Genomic DNA, 19,314 nt, shown 5'->3' on the forward strand with positions numbered 1-19,314 from the left:
TAATATATTTATACATTTCCATTAGTGCTTTAGGTGCATGCAAGTTTTGATGCATTGTATTTTGTTGCTCAGTTCAAAATATTTCTAAATTACGATGTAACATTTTTAATACATGGGTTACTTAGAAGTGTATTGCTTGGTTTCCATTTAGAGGTTTTCTATTTGTCTTTTGAATATTGATTATTAGCTTTGCTTCACTGTGTACAAAGAGTTTACTCTGTGATTTTGATCACTTATAATGTATTGAGACATTCCTAGGGTCCAGCATGTAGTCGATATTGTTAAATACATTTGAGGAAAAAATGCGTATTTTGTAATTGTGATTATTCTTCATATGCTAATTAAGCCAGATTGGTTAATTTTGTCATTGAAATATTCTATATCTCTACCTTTTTTTCCTATTTGTTTTATGAGTTATTGAGAAAGATATGTTAAATTGGTACTATGATTATGGTTTTTTCTGTTTATCTTGATTCTATTTTATTAGGTGCATATGCATATTTAGAAAAGTGACTTATGAAGTTTCCCTCTCTATAAACTACTATTTCTTGATAGTAATATTGCTACACCAACTTTTGCTTGGTAGTTTGTATATCACTTCCCATTTCTTATATCTAGTAAAGTTGGAATTTGCTTATTAATACAATCTGATGTTTGTTGTCTTTTAATCAGGATATTTAGTCAGTTTAGGTATTTTGGTAATTATTGACATGTTTTAGATTAAATCTTTGATGTCACTATTTATCCTATTATTTTCTTTCTTGTCTTTCCTCCTTTCTTGCTTCTTCTGGGAATTAAGTAATTTTAAAAATGATTTTCCTGATCTATTAGTTTATTAGCTATGGATTCTTCTGTTATTCTTTTAGTGGATACAAGGATTACACTGTTGTACTAACCATATTAGAGACTTATTAATTAGTGCTTTTACCAGAATGTAAGAATCTTAGAACGTCTTAATTCTATCTATCCTCTCTTACCATTTGTGCTAACTTTGCCCTATATTTTGAATCTGCACATATTTTGAGCACCTCAAGACATCATTTTATAAAATCAGTATTTTTTTAGATTTATCTATATAATTGCCCTTTCTATATCTCTGTGTTTCCATCTGAGATTATTTTTTTCTCCCTAAACAACTTTTTTAGAAATTTAGTGTAATTCTTTTAAAACAAATTCCCTAGTTTTTGACTTAAAATGTCCTATGCTATCTTCATTTAAAAAAACTTAAACTTTTATTTTGCATTAAGTGTAAATTCACGTGCAATTGAAAAAACAATACAGACAGAATCCAAATATCTTTTACCCACTTTCCCTTAAAGGTTACCTTTTGCAAAACTGCAGCACAGTATTACAACCAGGATACTGACATTGATACAGAAGTTGTCAAGGTACAGAAGTTTTCATTACCACAAGGATCCTTCATGTTGTACTTTTACAACATAAGCACTTCTCTCCCACCCACAGCCAGTTTAATCTCTGGAAACCACCAATCTGTTTTTCATTTCTATAACTTTGCCATATCAATAATGTTATGTAAATGGATCATATAGTATGTGACCTTTTGAGATTAGTTTTTTCACTCAGGAAAATTCTCTGGACATTCATGTAGGTTTTTGTGTGTATTAGTAGTTTGTTCCATTTTAGTACTGAGTAGTAGGTGTAGAGATAGTAAAATTTGTTTACCCATTCACCTATTGAAAGCATCTGGGGATACCTGGGTGGCTCAGTCCGTTAAGCAGCCAACTCTCGATTTCAGTTCAGGTCATGATCTCAGGGGCCTGAGATTCAGCTCCGCATTGGGCTCTGCTGTCAACACAGAGTCTGCTTGAGGATTTCTCTTTCCCCCAACCCTCCCCCCCCTCGGTGAGTGCACACACTCATGTGCTCTCTCTCTTAAATAAATAAATAAATAAATCTTAAAAAAAAAAAAAAGAAAGCATCTAAATTGTTTCCAATTAGCAGCCATCACAAAGTTATAAGCTTTTGTGTACAAGCTTTTGTGTTAACATAAGTCTTCATTTCTCTGAAATACCAGGAGTACAACTGCTGAGTCATATGGTAGTTGCATGTGTAATATTTTTGAAAAACTGCCAAACCATTTACCAGAGTGGCTGTATCATTTTACAACCCCACCAGCGATGTATGAGTGATTCAGTTTCTCTGCATCCTTGCCAGCATTTGGTATCGTCACTATTTTTTATTTTAGTCATTTTGAGAGTTGTGTAGTAATATCTCATTACGTTTTATTATTTTTTTTAACTTCCATTTCCCTAATGGTTAATGATGTTAGAAAATCTTTTCATGTGCTTATTTGTCATCTGTATATATTCTTTGGGGAAATGTCTCTTCCTGTCTTTTGCTGATTTTCTAATTGGATTGTTTGTCTTACTGTTGAGTTTTGCTGTTAAAAAGTCTTCTGTTTGCCTATAAAGTTAATATGACTTTATGGTCTCACTGCTTTTAAGAAATTTTGTCTTTGTGTTTAGCTTTCAGCAGGTTGGTCATGATGTATTTATGTGTGATTTTCTTTGTAGTTATCCTGTTTGGGTTATATAGGGCTTCTTAAATCTGTTGTTTTGTAAATTCTGGAAATTTCCCAGCCAATTCTCTTCAAATATTGTTTCTGTCCTACCTCTCTTTCCTCTCCTCTCCTCTCCCAAATACAAATGTTAGCCTTTTCATTTCCCATACGTCTCTTACATTGTTTTCTGTGTTTCCCATTCTTCTTTTCTTCTTATACTTCAGTCTAGATAGTGTCTGCTGATCTGCCTTTCATTTCACTATTTTTCTTTTGTGATATCTTCTCTACTCTTGAACAAATCTATTGTGTTCTTAATTTCAGCTACTGTATTTTTCAGTTCTTTAATTTGAATATGTTCCTTTTTCATAGATTTAATTTTTTTACAGGTGGAATGATCCCTCTGGCCATTTATTTTCTTGAACATATTAAAATTACAGCTATTTTAAAATCCCTGTCTGATAACTACAAAAGGTGAATCACCAGTGGAGCTCTCTGTACTGTCTATTTTTCCTCTTGGATTTTGGTCAGTTAGATCTAAATCTTGGCATGATTAATGATTTTCGATTGAACTGGAAGTGGCGTATGAAAAATGGTAGAGGTTCTGTATGATGTCATCTTTCTTTAGAGAGGGTTAATTTTTTTGTAGAAGATTGTTGGAATAGGGACAAATTACCTTGATCCAACTAGGCATTGTACAAGTTCTGGGATGGGTCCTGCTGTTTGTGAGGGTGCATCTGTTTCCTGTTTTCCATTACTTCTAGGGCATAGCCTTTGAGGTAGGAGATCTGAAAACTTAGGGTGTTTACCAGCTCCAACTCCTTGGAGAATCCTGAATTTTTGTCTCCCTAGGACTATAAGACTGCTAAACTCTACCTTTATGTTTTTATGCTCTTTGCTGTGGTTTATGCTTTTCTTCTTGTTCTTTTGCCTAACATCAGTTAGGAACTGGCAGATACTTCAATGGGAAGTTCAGAAAGTTAGTATCACTTCTCTATGATACTTTTTTTTTTTTAATCAGGATCTCAATCCCCAAAGTCCTGGGTGCTTTTAAATATTTGTACTCCCAATTTTTGTCTGTCTAGTCTCTGAGAATGCCAGAAGCCCCACACCACTTAAGAATTATCAAATAATTTGAGGAGAAAAGCAGCAGATAACGTGGAGAATGTTGGTCTTATATCAATAGATATTCCTTTTACCTGAGATCTTGGAGCTTAAAGATTTTTCTGCCTTTGCTGCTCTTTGATGCCTTCCAACCACTTTTTTTTTTTTTTAAACCAGATCTTATTGTTATCTCAGTGAGAGTATTGGTTTGAACACATGAAACTCCATCATAATGGACAACAGAAGTTACCCAAGCCTGTTCAATCAAAATAGTTGCTTCAGTGAAAACTATAATAATTTGGGCACAGTTTTATTCAGGATATTTTCACTGTTGCACTTTGCCCATTTTCCTTGATTCAGATCTTCCTGATTAGATTTTTTTTTTTTTTTTTTTGCCATATTACTTGTTAGGCCAAAGCTAGATTGAGATCATTAGAATTCCCAGATATAGAAAAGTTGGCCTTCTCTCCCTCATAAAATATTGAAAATAAAAACAATTCTCAGGTATAAAATAAACATAAGAAATAATTCAATTCTTTCTAAAAATACATCGAATGCAAATTATTTCCCAGAATTTATGAAGCCAGGCTTCCAGGGTGTAGATCCTGGCTCTGCCATGTACTAGGTAGGCAAGTTACTTGACATCTCTATGCTTAAGGTTCTTCAGCTGTGAGATGTGGAAAAGAGGAGTACCTGCCTCCTAGGGTTATTATAGTGAGTGATTTAATATCTCTGCAGCACTTAAAACAATGCTTCACATGTACTAAGTGCTCAATTAATGTCAGTTACTATAAAAGATTATCCAACATCAACAGTAATAGCCATAAAATACATCAGCATGTAACTTATGTACACTCATAAAAAGTATTCATGATTTAGTAGAGATAAGTTTGATTTACTTGGTAAATTTATTTGAACCCTTTCATTGCTAGAAAATTTTGCAATAACCTCACAGTTTTATTTTTCCTTCCTTTGCCTTTTTTGGGGAGTTAAGGGGAGGCTCTCTCTTCTCTGTTAGTGGGAAGAAAAAGGAACCATTTCTTTCTGTTGCTCAGCAGTGATTTCCCAATAGTTGAGACAGATACTCAGCATTTATTGAGGACTCATTATGTCCTGGGCCCTGTGCTAACCAAAGAGTTTTAGAAATGAATAGGAGTCTCTCCTTTGTCTGAAAGTCTTTGTAGACTTATTAGAGTCAGACAGATAAACTGGAAATGACATACATATTAAGTCATCTACCCTGTGGCTGGGAGTTAGAATTTTAGAATACACTAACTTTATAATCCTTACAACAACCTTAGGATGTAGGCACTGAGGATCAGAGGACAGAAGTAACTTGCCCAGATGAGATTTGAACCCAATGTCTCTAAAAAATAGGTCCGTGGCCTTTGCACTAAAGTTAAGATGGGGAGACAGGAACATTTTTATCTAGAAACATCAAATAAAAGGCCAATTATAGTTGTCTACTCAATGGCCCATACCACCTGTTAATTCAAGTGTGTGAACCTGAGTCAGACTCCTTATTTTGTATGTATTAGTTATTTCTAGCAAAGTGGTCAAACTAATGATAGGCAGCCTGACATTCATACAGCAAGTGAAAACTATGGTGCAGAACTATTTTTGAATGGGTATTTTTAAATTCAGTGAATCATTTTCACCTTAAAAAAATGAGTTGTCATTTAAAAAATAAAATGACACATATTCTGTAATGCGGTGGGCTGTGATTGGAGAAACCGTCATCTGTATTTCCTGTGATATTTTCAACTACATTTGGATTAATTAGCCAAATTGGTAGAACCTAGTCTCCGAAAAGATCATCATTGCGATTTCAACTCTGCAGGTGACTGGTAGCTTCTTTAGCTGTAAGAAGAATCTCTAATCCTAGGTAGTTTGCAAAGGGAAAATGAGTGATTACAGGTTGGAAGCATGCTACAGAAAGAAGGATTTACATGCATCCACTTTCCATTTTGAGGTTCAGTCCACTGATTATTTTAACTTATGGTGAGTTTAAGCCCAAGTCAATATGTAGTGAAGTATACCTCGTCTTAAAAATGATCAAAAATTCAAAATGAAAAGGTGTTAGTTTTTGCTAAATTTCAAACTAAATTTCAAAAGAAAGCCCTGGATTTTCAGCGTTTTCAGAACCAAGAACTTCTTGTTTCCGAGGACATCACCTATTGGCAGAGCTTGGTACTGCAGGTTTGCTCCGATGCTGGAGCTGCGGGAAGAGCAAGAGTCGATCAGGCAGCCATGGATCTGGAGTCAGAGAGCTGATAAAGCAGGCAGCTCGGAGAACGTGGGTTCCTGGAAGTCCGGAAAGACATGCTTTCTCTGCTCTCTTGCCATTCCACTCATTACTACGATGTGCATTTCTGAGCAGAAACCCAGAGCTATAACTGCAACAAACTGCAAAATGGTGAATTGTGGCTGTTGCTGAAATCGCTCCGGGTGAGACATCCTGACCCATTTAGGTGGACACTGGGTTCAGTGAGCCGCCTGTTCTTGTGCCGACAGGTAAATTCCCACCTGTCCTGTCTCTGAACTCATTGTAGCATTGCAGCTTGATTTTACTTCTGCGCTGCTACACCTAATAGCGTCAGGACAATAACTGTTCAAATACAAATATATCTTTTCTCCCAGTTGGGGCTGGGACAGACATGGAAGAAGAGAAAGCTGGAATAGAAGGATTTTATAGCCACATTTTGGACATTGGTCCTACGGCACAAATGTAATCTCCTCAGGTGGTTTAGCTTCCATTTATATTTCGTAGCACCCGGAGCATCTCTCTCTTTTTTTAAGAGCCAGAATAGAAATCCTGATCACACTAGGATGGAAAGGTCCTTCAGGTTCTGAGAGCCAACTCTTTCCCCCTGTCTTTTAGCCTTTTTGCCCTTTGAATGAGGATACATTTTCTGCATATATTTTCCAGAATACCTTCCTGTGGGCTTCATTTCATTTTGTTTAATTGGCTTCCTGTTAATTGAGAGGGAGGATGAACTGCGAAATAAGCAAGTTAGAAATAAGCGGGGATTGACCTAAAGGAAATGAAGCTGGAGTTAGAAAACGTGCAGGTCCGTGACTATATTCTGCGGCTCTGGGCTCTCACTGCACTCTGCGTTTGCGGGGCATTCGCCCATTTACTCTGCACTGAGCCCCAAAGGGCTGTGCATGAGAGCATTTAGGAGGAGAGGATTTGGCACCTGTACAGTGACCTCAACACAAGGTCTAAATGTGTTCTAAATGTACTCACAAGGTCGTTTTAAAGTGGTGCAGTTTTGCTACTTTGGTCATCATTCTCGCATAGACATTTTACAGTGCAGGACTCCGGAATTCATCAGCTGTTTCCCCCCAACCCACTTGGTGTCAGGGCCGTTAGATTCTCTCCTCCGATTCTGGGCCACTATCCCCATGTTTCTTGTATTTCTTTCCATCACTAGCATGGTCTCAGGACATCTCTTCTTCCAACTCCCCTTGAGTTTCTGTTTTTATCCATTTGCTTACAAATAGCTTTAATTAGCTCAGAAAACTACCCCCAGAATGTTTCAGTTTCTTCCCTTCTGTTCCAGAGAGACACGTGCTTCATGCTGGTGATAACGAGACCAGTGGCAACTTCAGAGTGGCATGCATTTTCCTGCAAGGAACTGTAAAGAACAGACACTAAAGTCTTAAAGAGGAAAGTTGTAGGCAATGCTTGAGTCACAACTTCAGAGGCTGAGGTTGTCGGGGAGCTGTCCGTGATGATTGTGGGGTGCGTGTGTGTACACACACACACACACACACACACACACCCTACAGTGACAGATGACCTATTGAAATAATTTCAGAGCTGTTCTGTGGTTGCTACGACAACCAATGCTCTCTTGGCTTTCATCTGGCCATGTGACAGGGACTTTGACGTCAGCTGGAGGCAGAGTCTGTGGCTGAGTCCACACAGTCAAAGGCCTGGGAGAATCTGGTGGATGCTGGCCGCTCCTGCCGCTGCTGCTGCTGCCGCTCTGCTCCCGCTCCTACCGCCGCACCGCTGCTTCTCAGGGGCCACAGAGCATGGACTGTTAAATCTTGCACTTCTTTGGTGTGAGGTAATTAGCCTGCTTTATACACAATAGTTAGATGTTTTATAGATTACTGTGGTTTTCCCCTCTCTTTTACCTCCTACAAGTTTATCGTCATGAGCAATTATTGTTGTACCAGAGGAAAAAATGTGAAGCAGCTTCTAGTTGCTAATTTTGTGCGGAGTCTCTGGAATTCGGTTAAATTTGGATTAATGTTCTCTGAAGTAAGTTAAAATATAATCCCCTTTCTTGCTCAACACTTGCTAACATGACATTATTCAGAGATACGGATTTTGCGGCTTGAGCCAAATATTCCCCGTTGAATTCCAGGAATCCTCCCTTCAGCATTGTTTTGGGTTTAAAGACTCCAGCATAGTCTTGCAATATGTTACTAACTTTTTTTCTTTTTTCTTTTTTTTTTTTTTACAATTGTTACCCATTCTGAATCAGCCTAGAATAGTTTGGAATTTGGTTTCTATCTTGTTTGCAGCATGCATAATTAGCAACAATAGGCACAGCGGGAAAGAACATTATAGTTTGAAACAAAAGTTGGGGTTTTTTCTTGTAAATAGGGTATTCTGAAAATACTGGGGAAACTGTCAACAGCTTCCTGTTTAGAGAAAAATAATCTGGAATATGCCAAGGAAGCTGGGGTGGAACCACTTAACATGTGTGTGCATGCAGTTGCTTTTTGTTGTTAGAGCAAAGTGCACGTTTTCACGGTCTTCCTCTGAAAATTCAGCTGTGAAGAGAATGGCATTGGATTCTTCACTAAGGAGTCATGCAAGCTGTTCTTACATTTAAGAACTGAAATATTGCCCACAGAAGGAAACAGTAGCCCTAAAACTAGATTATCATCGGTAGATGTTACTTTAATTCAAATACAGATATAGTCACTAAAATTTGCTCCAGATCTTGAATGAATAATTTGATAACAGTGATTAATGAGGCCTTTTATCTCCTTATTCTTATCGCAGTATACAGGGCAAATTGTTTTATTTGCACTGTTGTAGTTCATTTTCTTCCCAAGTTTAGTAATTTTGGATTTTCTATCATTGGATAAATTGGATGGTTTTGTAGCTTATAATTCGAAGAAAACCTCTGGCATTTAAGTTAATTGAAGCCTACATTTATAACCAGGTTTCTAAGTCTTGCAAATTCAACAGGAAAAATAGGCACATTTTAGAGCAGCACATATACTATACCTACTATTTCGATAGAAAATAATGGTTTAACTGTGTATATGAATATATGTTTTGTGATATGTGAATTATATCTCAATGTAATGCAAGAATATATTGTTCTTATTTTTTATGTTCTTTGTTAGTTTTAGAATTCTGATTGCATTTATTTTTCTCTTGAAGATGAGAATTTTGAACAGTATTTAGCTTCGGTGATAAGTGAATAATTGTGAGTACATCAATAATTTTTCAGTACCTTTCAATGACTGAATATTCATTGAACTGACTGGCATTTGGTAAATCTGTTTTTGGCCCGAAACCCCATGGAGGATTTTCCAAAAAGTCTAGTGTGCTTACAATCAAGGCACATCTACTGAGGCGTCATCTCATCATTTAATTTATCTCATAATTATAGTAACTCAGAGGCCACATTCTTAACACCCCTAGAAATATGTGAATTGATTTGCAGCCTTTCAAATGAGCATGGATAGGACTGGTAGCATGTCATTTAAAAGCTCTGTCTTTGATGAAGTACTTTGATGTTTGCTGCTTTTATGAAAAATAAGTAATTATCATTATAGCTTAGATAGCAAAGATAGAGCAAAGATTTTCTATGTATCTCCCTCCATGATGTTTTATATTAAAGCTATAAAATGATTATAGCCAATGCCCTCATAAAATACACTGGATTTCAGCAGTGTGAAATATAAGAGAACAAGTCGGTGTCGATGACAAAATGTCAATGATAAAGTTTATCACTACAAGAGAGCAACCTATGCTATGATCTCAGAGATGCTGTAAAATCTACAGGTTTTTTCTTGTGGCAAAATAAAAAGAAAATGACTGTCATCACAGTGATCTCCTTAGAGCAGTGAGACCGTGCTGATTTCAAGGTCAAGTTTGTTTCGGCTTCAAAAGATAGTGGCAAGGAATAATTTGCGCTGAAACCTGGTTGTTGCTTTGTGTATAGTTTCCGGGATTTTTAACCTTTTTTGGTGTCATGGGCTTCTTTGGCTACCGGGTAAAGCCTATAAGACTTCTCAGAATGATGCTTTTAAATGCATAAGTTAAAGTTTACAAGATTATAAAGGAAACCACTTTTACTGAAATACATTAACCAGATTTTTAAAAAATTGCGATATGTGTTTTGCTAATAATTTATTCTTAAAGAATACAAGCTAGCAGCAGGTGTAACTACCATAATTTTGAAGTAGTGATGAGTGTAAAAGGTATTTTAGAATGTCTATACTGACTATAACATGATGTGAGAATATCCGTGATTTCTCTTGGTGACAAAATCACAGGTACTGTGGTTTGTAGCCTACATTTTAAGTAAAAGAAATACTAAATTTCAGTTTGAGACTGGCAAAACTAAAAGTGTCATTTTTCCCATCCAAGTTCCTGGATCCCCTTGAATTCTGTCCACCCCTGAATTAAATGATATGTAAGCTAGTGATGCCAAAAGGTCGTAGAACTGCATTGGACAAAACACACACCACCATTTCCACATCCAGTTGCACATCTGATTTTATTCTCTGAATGTGTGAATTTCACAGTATTCTTGAATTTCTGTGTGAAAAGGAATGGTATATCCAGACAGCGACCAAACTATAACTCTCATTCACTTTTCTCCTTGAAATCCATAAGCATTCTTCTGTTACATGGACTGGGTAACTCTTACCTCATTAGATAGGAGTGAAGAGAAAGACTCATAATGTTAACGCAAGTTATGCAAGTTAAAACCATGGACCACAGAAGTAATACTAAAGCTAGTTACAAAACGGCCTTTATTCACTCAGAGAAAATAAGCCAGTAGTACTCAGATGAAGAATACAGGATGTTATGTGAGATCATTTGAGAACTTATGTAACTTTCCAATGTAATGTAAAGCACATACTTGTGTGAATCCATAAGCTGTAATGTTACTTTGTTCGTTACTCAGGGCAGAGCCTGTTAGTTTTTCTACCAGAGGTCTCCAGGATGGACCACATTCAAAATGAAATGGGGAATGGAGGTATTTCCCAAGTAATTTGAACTCAGAATTCTATTTGACTTATTGGATATTTAAGAACAATACAGGAGGTATTAATATTGTTTAGCATCATGACTATGTAAGCAATTGTCTCGTTCTCATGTCAGCTTTGAATTTGCAGAGGATATTGCCTAATGTTCTTCTCCAACCTACTAGGTAGCTTTGCAGTTGGTTGGCTGACATCATATATCATTACCTTTCCAGCCCTGCCTTTAGATTGTCCAAAGCTGTTCTTTCTATTACATCAGCACCCCCCATCTCAGCGTAAGAGAATTGGAGCTGTGACATTTTGTACAAGCTGTTGTCTAAACTCAATCCAAATCCCTAACATTTGAAATGGAAGCTTAGCAATTTTCCTTCATGGGTTCTTGGGGAATTATGAAAGAGGATTTTTCTCAAACATTTTTTATTCATTGGACAAGAAAAGAACACCTGCTTTGGGGGCTTTGAGTTTCTGAGGCAACTTGATAAAGAAACTTGGAAAAAGTCTAAAATCTCTGACTCCCAGCTGTACTGTTTGCCTCTTTGATGGCAGGTGTTTGAAATTTTAAGCTCAGAAAGGAATGTGCCATTACTCTTCATGAAATCAACTGTTATTTAAATGGTGCCCCATGATGGAAATCCAACTAGAAATAGCGCTCCAAAATATAGTATTTTTTATTGTCTCCAGAAGTGATGCCGTAAAAGTTAGTGCTCATTAAGACTTTGATATAAAAATTATATGATAAATATTTAAATTCACTGGAGCCATGTTCTCCAAACTAAAGACAGTCTGTTCTTTTTATCTCTGCAGTGAACCTTAGTTTTTTGGGACATATTTCTATAAATGCCTTTAATTAGAGACACAGCATCTCCATAAAATTTAGTTTACACTAATCTAGTAAAATATAGTATACTCAGCTAACATTAAGGTTCTATATTTGATTTGCAGGAAAGAAATCTCTAATCTGAATGATATTGAGCTGCTGCTTATCCTAATGTAACGATCATTCATATTTTCTGAATTCTGTCCCAATGACTGCAGGAAAACCAAAGTCTGCATATTGCTTTTATGCAAGGATGAATCTTTTAAAGGATGGTTCTAGATTTTTTTTTTTTACTTTTATGAATTTAAACCCTATCCATTAGAGGAAAATATGGAGAAGTGTTATATTCTTTGGCTATCTGCTCAGCTGACTCCCACAGACTTTCATGGGATTCATACAACTAAAACCACAACCAATTTCGTGATGACCATACTTACAACATCCTTGGAGGTAAAAAAACAGCATTCCACAAAAGCTGTCCCATCTTATACCTTGCCAGGCATCAGGTGCCACCGGAGGCAAACATTTATTAACTGGCTACTGCACCCACAGTATTACAGGAAGCATTTTGAGCCCCTCCCTCACACAGTCCTTGAGTGATATGTGCCACTGGCATAAAAAGCTCAGCTTACTTAATGAACTTCTGATTTTTGTTTGCTTGAGCTTTTATTCAAACATTCAGTCTTTCATACATTCAACAGGTTTTGCACACCTACTGTGTGCCGGGCATTAGACTAGACACCAGGGATGCTATGGTGAACAAGACAGGCAAGATCCCTACCATCATGAAACTTATAGTGCACTTTTAGGGATCTTATGTATATCAACAGCCAAAGTTTCTTCCTCATGGTCATGCTGGCCAGTGTAGTCAAAACGAGAATTATCTTTAAAAAACAAACATCAAAACAAAAGAGACAAGCAAAAAACTGGGAGCCATTAGATTTTACACCTGAGTTAAACCTTCGAAGAGGCATTCTTCAGCTGGTGAGCAGCCAGCCTAATTTGTGAGCAATCTGTTCATATCAGTGTCACGCATTCCAGATCAGTACGCCCAGCCCTGTTCTCGGTGGGCCAAAGGCTGTCTGTCTGCTAATTCGGAAAACAATTAGACTAGTAGGAACCGACCTAAAGAATGATTTTCTTTTAGGCAAATATGCTGTCTTATGCAAATAACAAGAGCCATTTTATTTTAAGAAAAGAATCCTTAAGTTAGTGGTGCCCAAGTGCAGTTGACCCTTGAACAACGTGGGGGTTAGGAGTGCCAACCCCCCATGCAGTTGAAAATCCACATATAAGTTTTGACTCCCCCAAAACTTAACTACTAATACCCTACCATTGACTGGAAGCCTTATCAATACCATAGACAGTCAATGAACTCATACTTTGTATGTTATATGTATTATATACTATATTTTTGCAATAAAGTAAACTAGGAAAAAGAAAATGTTATTAAGAAAATCATAAGGAAGAGAAAAGAGTTACAGTACTATATTTACCAGAAAAAAAATCCATGTATAACTGGACCCGTGCACGGTTCAAACCCATGTTGTTCAAGGGTCAACTGTGTATCCATCTTACTTTTCCTGTACTAATCCAGTCAAGATAGGCTTACTGCATAACCCCAAATCCCAATGGCATAATACCATTCATTTTTCACTCATCTGCAAATCAGATTTAGCAGAAAGGTTCTTTTTTTTTTTTTTCTTAAAGACTTATTTATTGAGAGAGAGAGAGAACATGAGTGGGAGGAGGGGCAAAGGGAGAGAATCTCATGCAGACTCCCCACTGAGCATGGAGCCAGGTGTGGAGCTCCATCTCATGACCCTGAGATCATGACCTGAACTGAAATTAAGAGTTGGACACTTAACTGACTGAGCCATCCAGGTGCCCCTGGGAGAAAGGTTCTACTCCACACAGTTATCCAGGAATTTAGACTTCTATCTAGTTAAGCTAATCTAGGGAAAATCCTACACCTACAACTTACAGGTGTTACTTTGGGCAAGTTACCTAAGTCACAGTTTTCTTACCTGGATAATATTAGTGCCTACCTTATTGGTTTTTAAGCCAACTTACTTGGCATAGTAAATGACGGGTATTGGCTATTCAATAATGTGAACTGTCATCATTAATTTTCTACCTCTGGTAGTGCTACCACCACCACCATTTCCCCAGAAACCATGACGTGCCACTGCACAGATTAGGGCGAGTATCTCCCTGGTGTTATGATAGTAGCTAACATTTAGGGAGCGAGATAGACTTCTAAGCTCTTTTCAAAATAACTATTTTTTCTGGGGCGCCTGGGTGGCACAGCGGTTAAGCGTCTGCCTTCGGCTCAGGGCGTGATCCCGGCGTTGTGGGATCGAGCCCCACATCAGGCTCTTCCACTATGATCCTGCTTCTTCCTCTCCCACTCCCCCTGCTTGTGTTCCCTCTCTCGCTGGCTCTCTCTATCTCTGTCAAATAAATAAAATCTTTAAAAAACAACAACAACTATTTTTTCTTCACAGCATCCCAATTTTATAAGTGAGGAGACTGAGGCACAGAGCTTAAGTAAATAGCCCAGTGTTACACAAGGATATATAACAGAGTTCTAGGTATCTGGCCCTAGAGTCCTGGCTCTTTACTCACTGTGCTATATTGCTTTTCAAGCTGGAATATATTTTATTTTCCCTATAAGTAGTATATTGTAGCAGATTGTACTCTCCAAAATTGGCTGTGTAATTATATCAACTCCCACATACTCTTCTGGAATCTTGCCACTCACCATAAAGAGCTGGACTCTATTGCCCTCCCCTGGACCTACATAGGTTTGTGATTGGTCCAACCGATAGAGCACAGTGGAAGCAATACTAGGTGACTTTCAAGGTTGGATCATAAAAAGATACAATTTCTTTGTCTCTGGGCTATTCTTTGTTTCTTTCACACATGACATTTGCTCTTGGAAGTCAGCTGCCATGTTGTGAGGAAGCCTAGACCGTATGGAGGGGCCATGTGTAGGTGTTTCAGCCAACACCTCCACCTTAGACCTCAACCAACAGCCAGCACCAACCACCAGAGATATGAGTGGGGAAGCCTCCAGAAGATTTCAGGCCCTAGTCCTTAAGTCCCTCTAGCCCTCCTGATGCCAAGTGGGCCAGAGATGAGCTATCGCTGCTGAGCCCTGTCCTAAACTAGAGATTCATGAACAAAATAAACATTGTTGTTAAGTCCGTACGTTTTGGCATTATTTCTTAAGCAGCCAGAGTAACTGGAACATATGGGGTAATTCGATATGACTAAAAACCTGTATAAGGGACTCAACTTCAGGTACATATAACTTAAATAGGTTTTTATGATTTGGGATAAGTACCTAACGTAATTAAAACAACTTCTAGAGGAAAATGTATTTGTTACCACATTACAAATGGTCATTAGGTACACATCTTGTTTGTAAATTCAGAACAGTGTCATACATATTAATGCTGTTGCTGGTTCTGGAAGATTTGGGCTACACTGAGACTTGACTATTTGCCTTAGCAAAATCTCCCTCATCACTTCTGCCACCTGGGAGCCTCTCTGCCAGAGAGTCTGTGTGGACAGCAGTACCTGTGCAATTTTTCCTCGGTCACTGCTTAGTCCTCCTTACCGGTTTTTGTCTCCCTTGCTCACACGTACTCTGTCTAATCTGCTGCCTACTTTTCTATTGTTAGACCCTGCTGTCTTCTTGACACTCTCTTTTGGCTCATTTCCAATGCTTCTAAGCCTGTTTTTCTGCTCTAATGGTTTACAGTAAAGCTAGGGAATTCCTCTTGGCCAGGTAAGATTTAGCTCATTCAGCAAAGTCTTCTTACAAAGCTGCCAAAATGGCAACTGTCCCACTGGCTTGTGGCTCCATGTGTTGGTCAAATGTAGCACTTGGAATACTCAGAAATGTAGCCTTTATATCCTCATTCAAAGAGACACCGCTGTCTCTTCTGCTGCAGAGATATCAATACCTCTAATTTTCTTCTCACTGAAATGTCACCCTATCTTGATGGTCTTCCCACCATTCCTTTAGAAGATTAATTATTTTTTTCACTCATTCACCATTTATTAATTCTATATAGTTAGTGGGCCTGTTGTTGCATAACTGTGGAAAGACTTCTTTTGTGTCCCAGGACTGGTGAGGTTCCTCCAGTTGTCTCTCATTTGCTTACCATTGACACCAGGCAGATGTGGTGCAATGACCCAGACGTTTCAATAATCAACACATGTCCCACCTCGTTCGAGATGTTCCAGCTAAGTAGGATACTGCAAGCATAATACAGGACCAGCCAGTCTTTGAAAAGGTTATACTACAGTTGGGAAGGCTAGACAGCATATGCATCTGAAATTGAAGCGCTGTGTCTTGGTTACAACCTCTTATAATGCCTAGTGTAGTGCTCAACACATTGTATCTACTCATTAAACCTCTGGTAAGTGATTAATGAATAGACTAACCATAGAAGGGTATGTGGCATTGAGAGGCATCTTTCTTCAGGGAGGAATTAAGCTTTGAACTGGGTCTTAAAGGATGGGGAATACTTGGCATGACCACAGAAGAAAGAGGATCTTCCATGAGTAACAAACATCATGGGCACATCCTGGTAACAGAAACTGACACCCATCTGGGATTAGAAAATGTCTGGGAAATGGGGGAAAAAATCAATTTCAGGTAAGCTGGATTCGATCAGATAGACAGCAGGAAGCTAGTGAAAGTTTGGGAACGGGTCAGTGATGTACGTGTGAAATGTATTATAATATTTTAATAACTCTGTTTAGTTTTGCTTTATACAACTTATTTTAAAATCCCAAATATGTATTTAAGTGTTTCCTTTTTGTCTATTTTTCTCATGGAAAAGTTCTAACTTTTTAAATTAAAAAAATGTGAATTATCTTCTGCCTTCAATGCTGTGCAAGTGGCTCTTTTAACTTTAGCTGGGTAATATCTGTAGAGAGAGCTATGTAACTTCATAGTTTTAAAACTATAATCTGTTTTTAGCAAAGTCATATTCACATAAAACCCAAGCCAAATGAAAAATTGAAGCCTTCCTAACATTTTCCATAGAATTATACTATAGTGATAATTGATATTCATAATAAAACCCCTGGGACATTGCACCATTATTCTGATGTCTTTTAATTGAGTTATTAATAAAAGACTAAATTATATTCAGTGAAGTTCTAGTTGTAAGTATGTTTCATTATATCTAGTGTTTGAAAACTGGCCATCAGTATATGGGTTTGGCAACTATCAGAATGTTTTTTTATTTTTGCTTTTTTTTTTTTTTAAATAGGCTTCAGGCCCCATGTGGGGCTTGAACTCACTGAGATCAAGAGTCCCATGCTCTACTGACTGAGCCAGCCAGGCGTCCCACTATCAGAATGCTCTTAATCAGAATATCCCATTCTCAAGAAAAATATTGTAAATTATACATACAGACGTGTGCACAATATATAGATATTTGGTGTATATATATTTATATATATTATATATGTGTATATTTATATACATATTACATATATTTATACACACACAGTAAAAGAATAACAAAACATCATTTGTTAATGCTTCCAGTGAAATGTGATTCACGTACTGATATTGATGATATCTTTGCCACAGCCCCCTGCAGGTTAGTACTGTCCCTAAGGTCCAGTGCCTGTCAGGAATCGAATCTGTGGTATAGTTGTGAAGTTTCCAATCACAGAAGGATTTTAAAGCAATTGAGGACAGAAAGGGGTTATCACCACCTCGGACAGAGCGTAAAGGCTGTGCTTTACGCGTACAGAATATGACTCGCCACTGCTGTTGGCAGTTGTGCAAGTTTGGAAATCGATTCTGTTTCCTGAGCCCGTTGTGCGCGTTGATGCTTCTTGCTGCCTCCTGGCTACTCGGCAGTGAACGGGCACGGAACACTTGGTGATCCCTGAACTCTCTTACAAGACCAGCTGCTGGGGGCAGTTAACTCAACCACTCAACTCTCTTGGGGACTTTCTTTATAGAGACACTGAGCAGAAGTTTAACTGCAAGTGATAGTTTTCATGAGATTATTTTCTGGCATATCCAGAAGATGTTTTCACAGAAAAGAAGCTATTAAAAAAGACGCAACCCCTGGTCCAAATTCCATTTTGTAAAAATAACTATCATTAAAATCTGCTATGTTCACCTCCAAAAATTTCGGCCAACTCCCACTTTAAAAGCCCAATCCACTGTCCTTCCAAAAAGAACTGACTTCTTCGTCTGGCCCTCAAAACAGCCTAGACCAAGAAGCCTTACTGCTCTGTCGGGGGAATGCTTGCCAGGACGATTACTTTGTTAAAGTCACAAAGGGACTTGTCAAGGGCACGAAACTTATTTATGCTGCAGGTTGACAGAAAGATACTAATTTTGAGATACTGTAAAACAAGAAAAAAAAAAGGAAAGGTCTCACTGAAATCACAAAATCATGTTTTCTGGATTTAAGAAACAGGGACTTTTTTTTTTATTGTGGTAAAATATACATAACATAAAATTAACCTAAAAATTTTAATAGTTTTAAGCGTACAGTTCAGTGGCGTTAAGCACATTCATGTTGTTGTGCAACCACCAACACCATACCTCCCCGGAACACTTTCATCTTCCCGAACTGAAATTCTGTACCCATTATACACTAACTCCCTGTTCTCCCCTCATCCCAGGCCCTGCTAATCACCTTTCACTTTCTTTAAGTAGGTACATTTTAAGGAAGTTTAAGATGACCCTATAATTTCTCTTTCTCTTGTATATACACTCGTCAATTAGTAAAATCCCTATTAAAAGTCCCCAAATAACCTGAAGTTTCTTAGGTTTACAAGTGGGCAGAGTTTATGCAGAGTTCCATGATGTAGAGATTGCAGACACACAGTGGAAATGTTGGGTTGAAACATGTTTTCCAGACCACCTACTTAAATCCTATTCAGTGCAATTTTTGCGTAATTATTCAGCTTGCCACTTCGCTTGTCGAAAAGAAAGCCGTTGAACCTGAGACTTTCTGGTCCCAGTGATATACTTGAATAGTCTTCTATTAGCCTTCTATGAATGTTCATTTTAAGTAACTTAAGTATTGAGCAATACATGTTTATGATCAAACATCTGGACAATGTAGAAGAACATGAAGAAGAAAATAAACCTCACTCTTAATATTCTGCTCCCTAAATAACCCCAATTAATATTTTCAAATTAAAAAGCATTACAATTCATTTTACTTTACTTTAACAGAGAAAAAAACTCTGAAAAGAACCTGAGGATTTGAACTTCAGGCAATAATTTCTTTAAAGCAGGAATTATTGGATTCCAATGAAAGTGAATTGCCAGTTAAAAATTTTGCATCAATCAAATACAAGGAGATTGGGAAATCAACATTTCTTAAAAACTATTTGTTTCTTAATGGGTATAGGTTTGTATTTTCAGTTAGTGAAGCTTAGTTAACTGTCTCATGAAGATCAGAAAAGACCATGGATAATCAAACAAAAATACCTTTGGGGAAATAAAAGGTTTTTAACCAGAGTTCAAAACTCAGTTCCACCCTTAGGAATATTATCCTGAAAAAAAACTAGATAAAAAGCATAATCTGTAAGAAACACAGTCCATGAAGTTATAAACTAC

The 19,314-nt window shown here is 37.5% G+C and overlaps 1 protein-coding gene across 15 annotated transcripts in view; it reads left to right on the plus strand.

Annotated features, from left to right (window-relative positions):
- NCALD (neurocalcin delta) overlaps positions 1-19,314 on the plus strand; it is a 431,866-nt gene that overhangs the window by 343,748 nt on the left and 68,804 nt on the right. Inside the window, exons 6-7 of one of the 15 annotated variants that reach the window (XM_087864692.1) lie at positions 7,509-7,701; positions 9,039-9,084. The exons of 12 other annotated variants lie outside the window; for them this stretch is intronic. The gene's annotated coding sequence lies outside the window, so the exon portion shown is untranslated. The remainder of the gene's footprint in view (positions 1-7,508; positions 7,702-9,038; positions 9,085-19,314) is intronic. 2 more of the 15 variants (XM_087864691.1, XM_045805848.2) reach the window with 2 other exon arrangements.

This window comes from Ursus americanus, chromosome 9, assembly GCF_024610735.1.
Source record: "Ursus americanus isolate L20-20 chromosome 9, mUrsAme1.1.p, whole genome shotgun sequence".
Classification (NCBI taxonomy): domain Eukaryota; kingdom Metazoa; phylum Chordata; class Mammalia; order Carnivora; family Ursidae; genus Ursus; species Ursus americanus.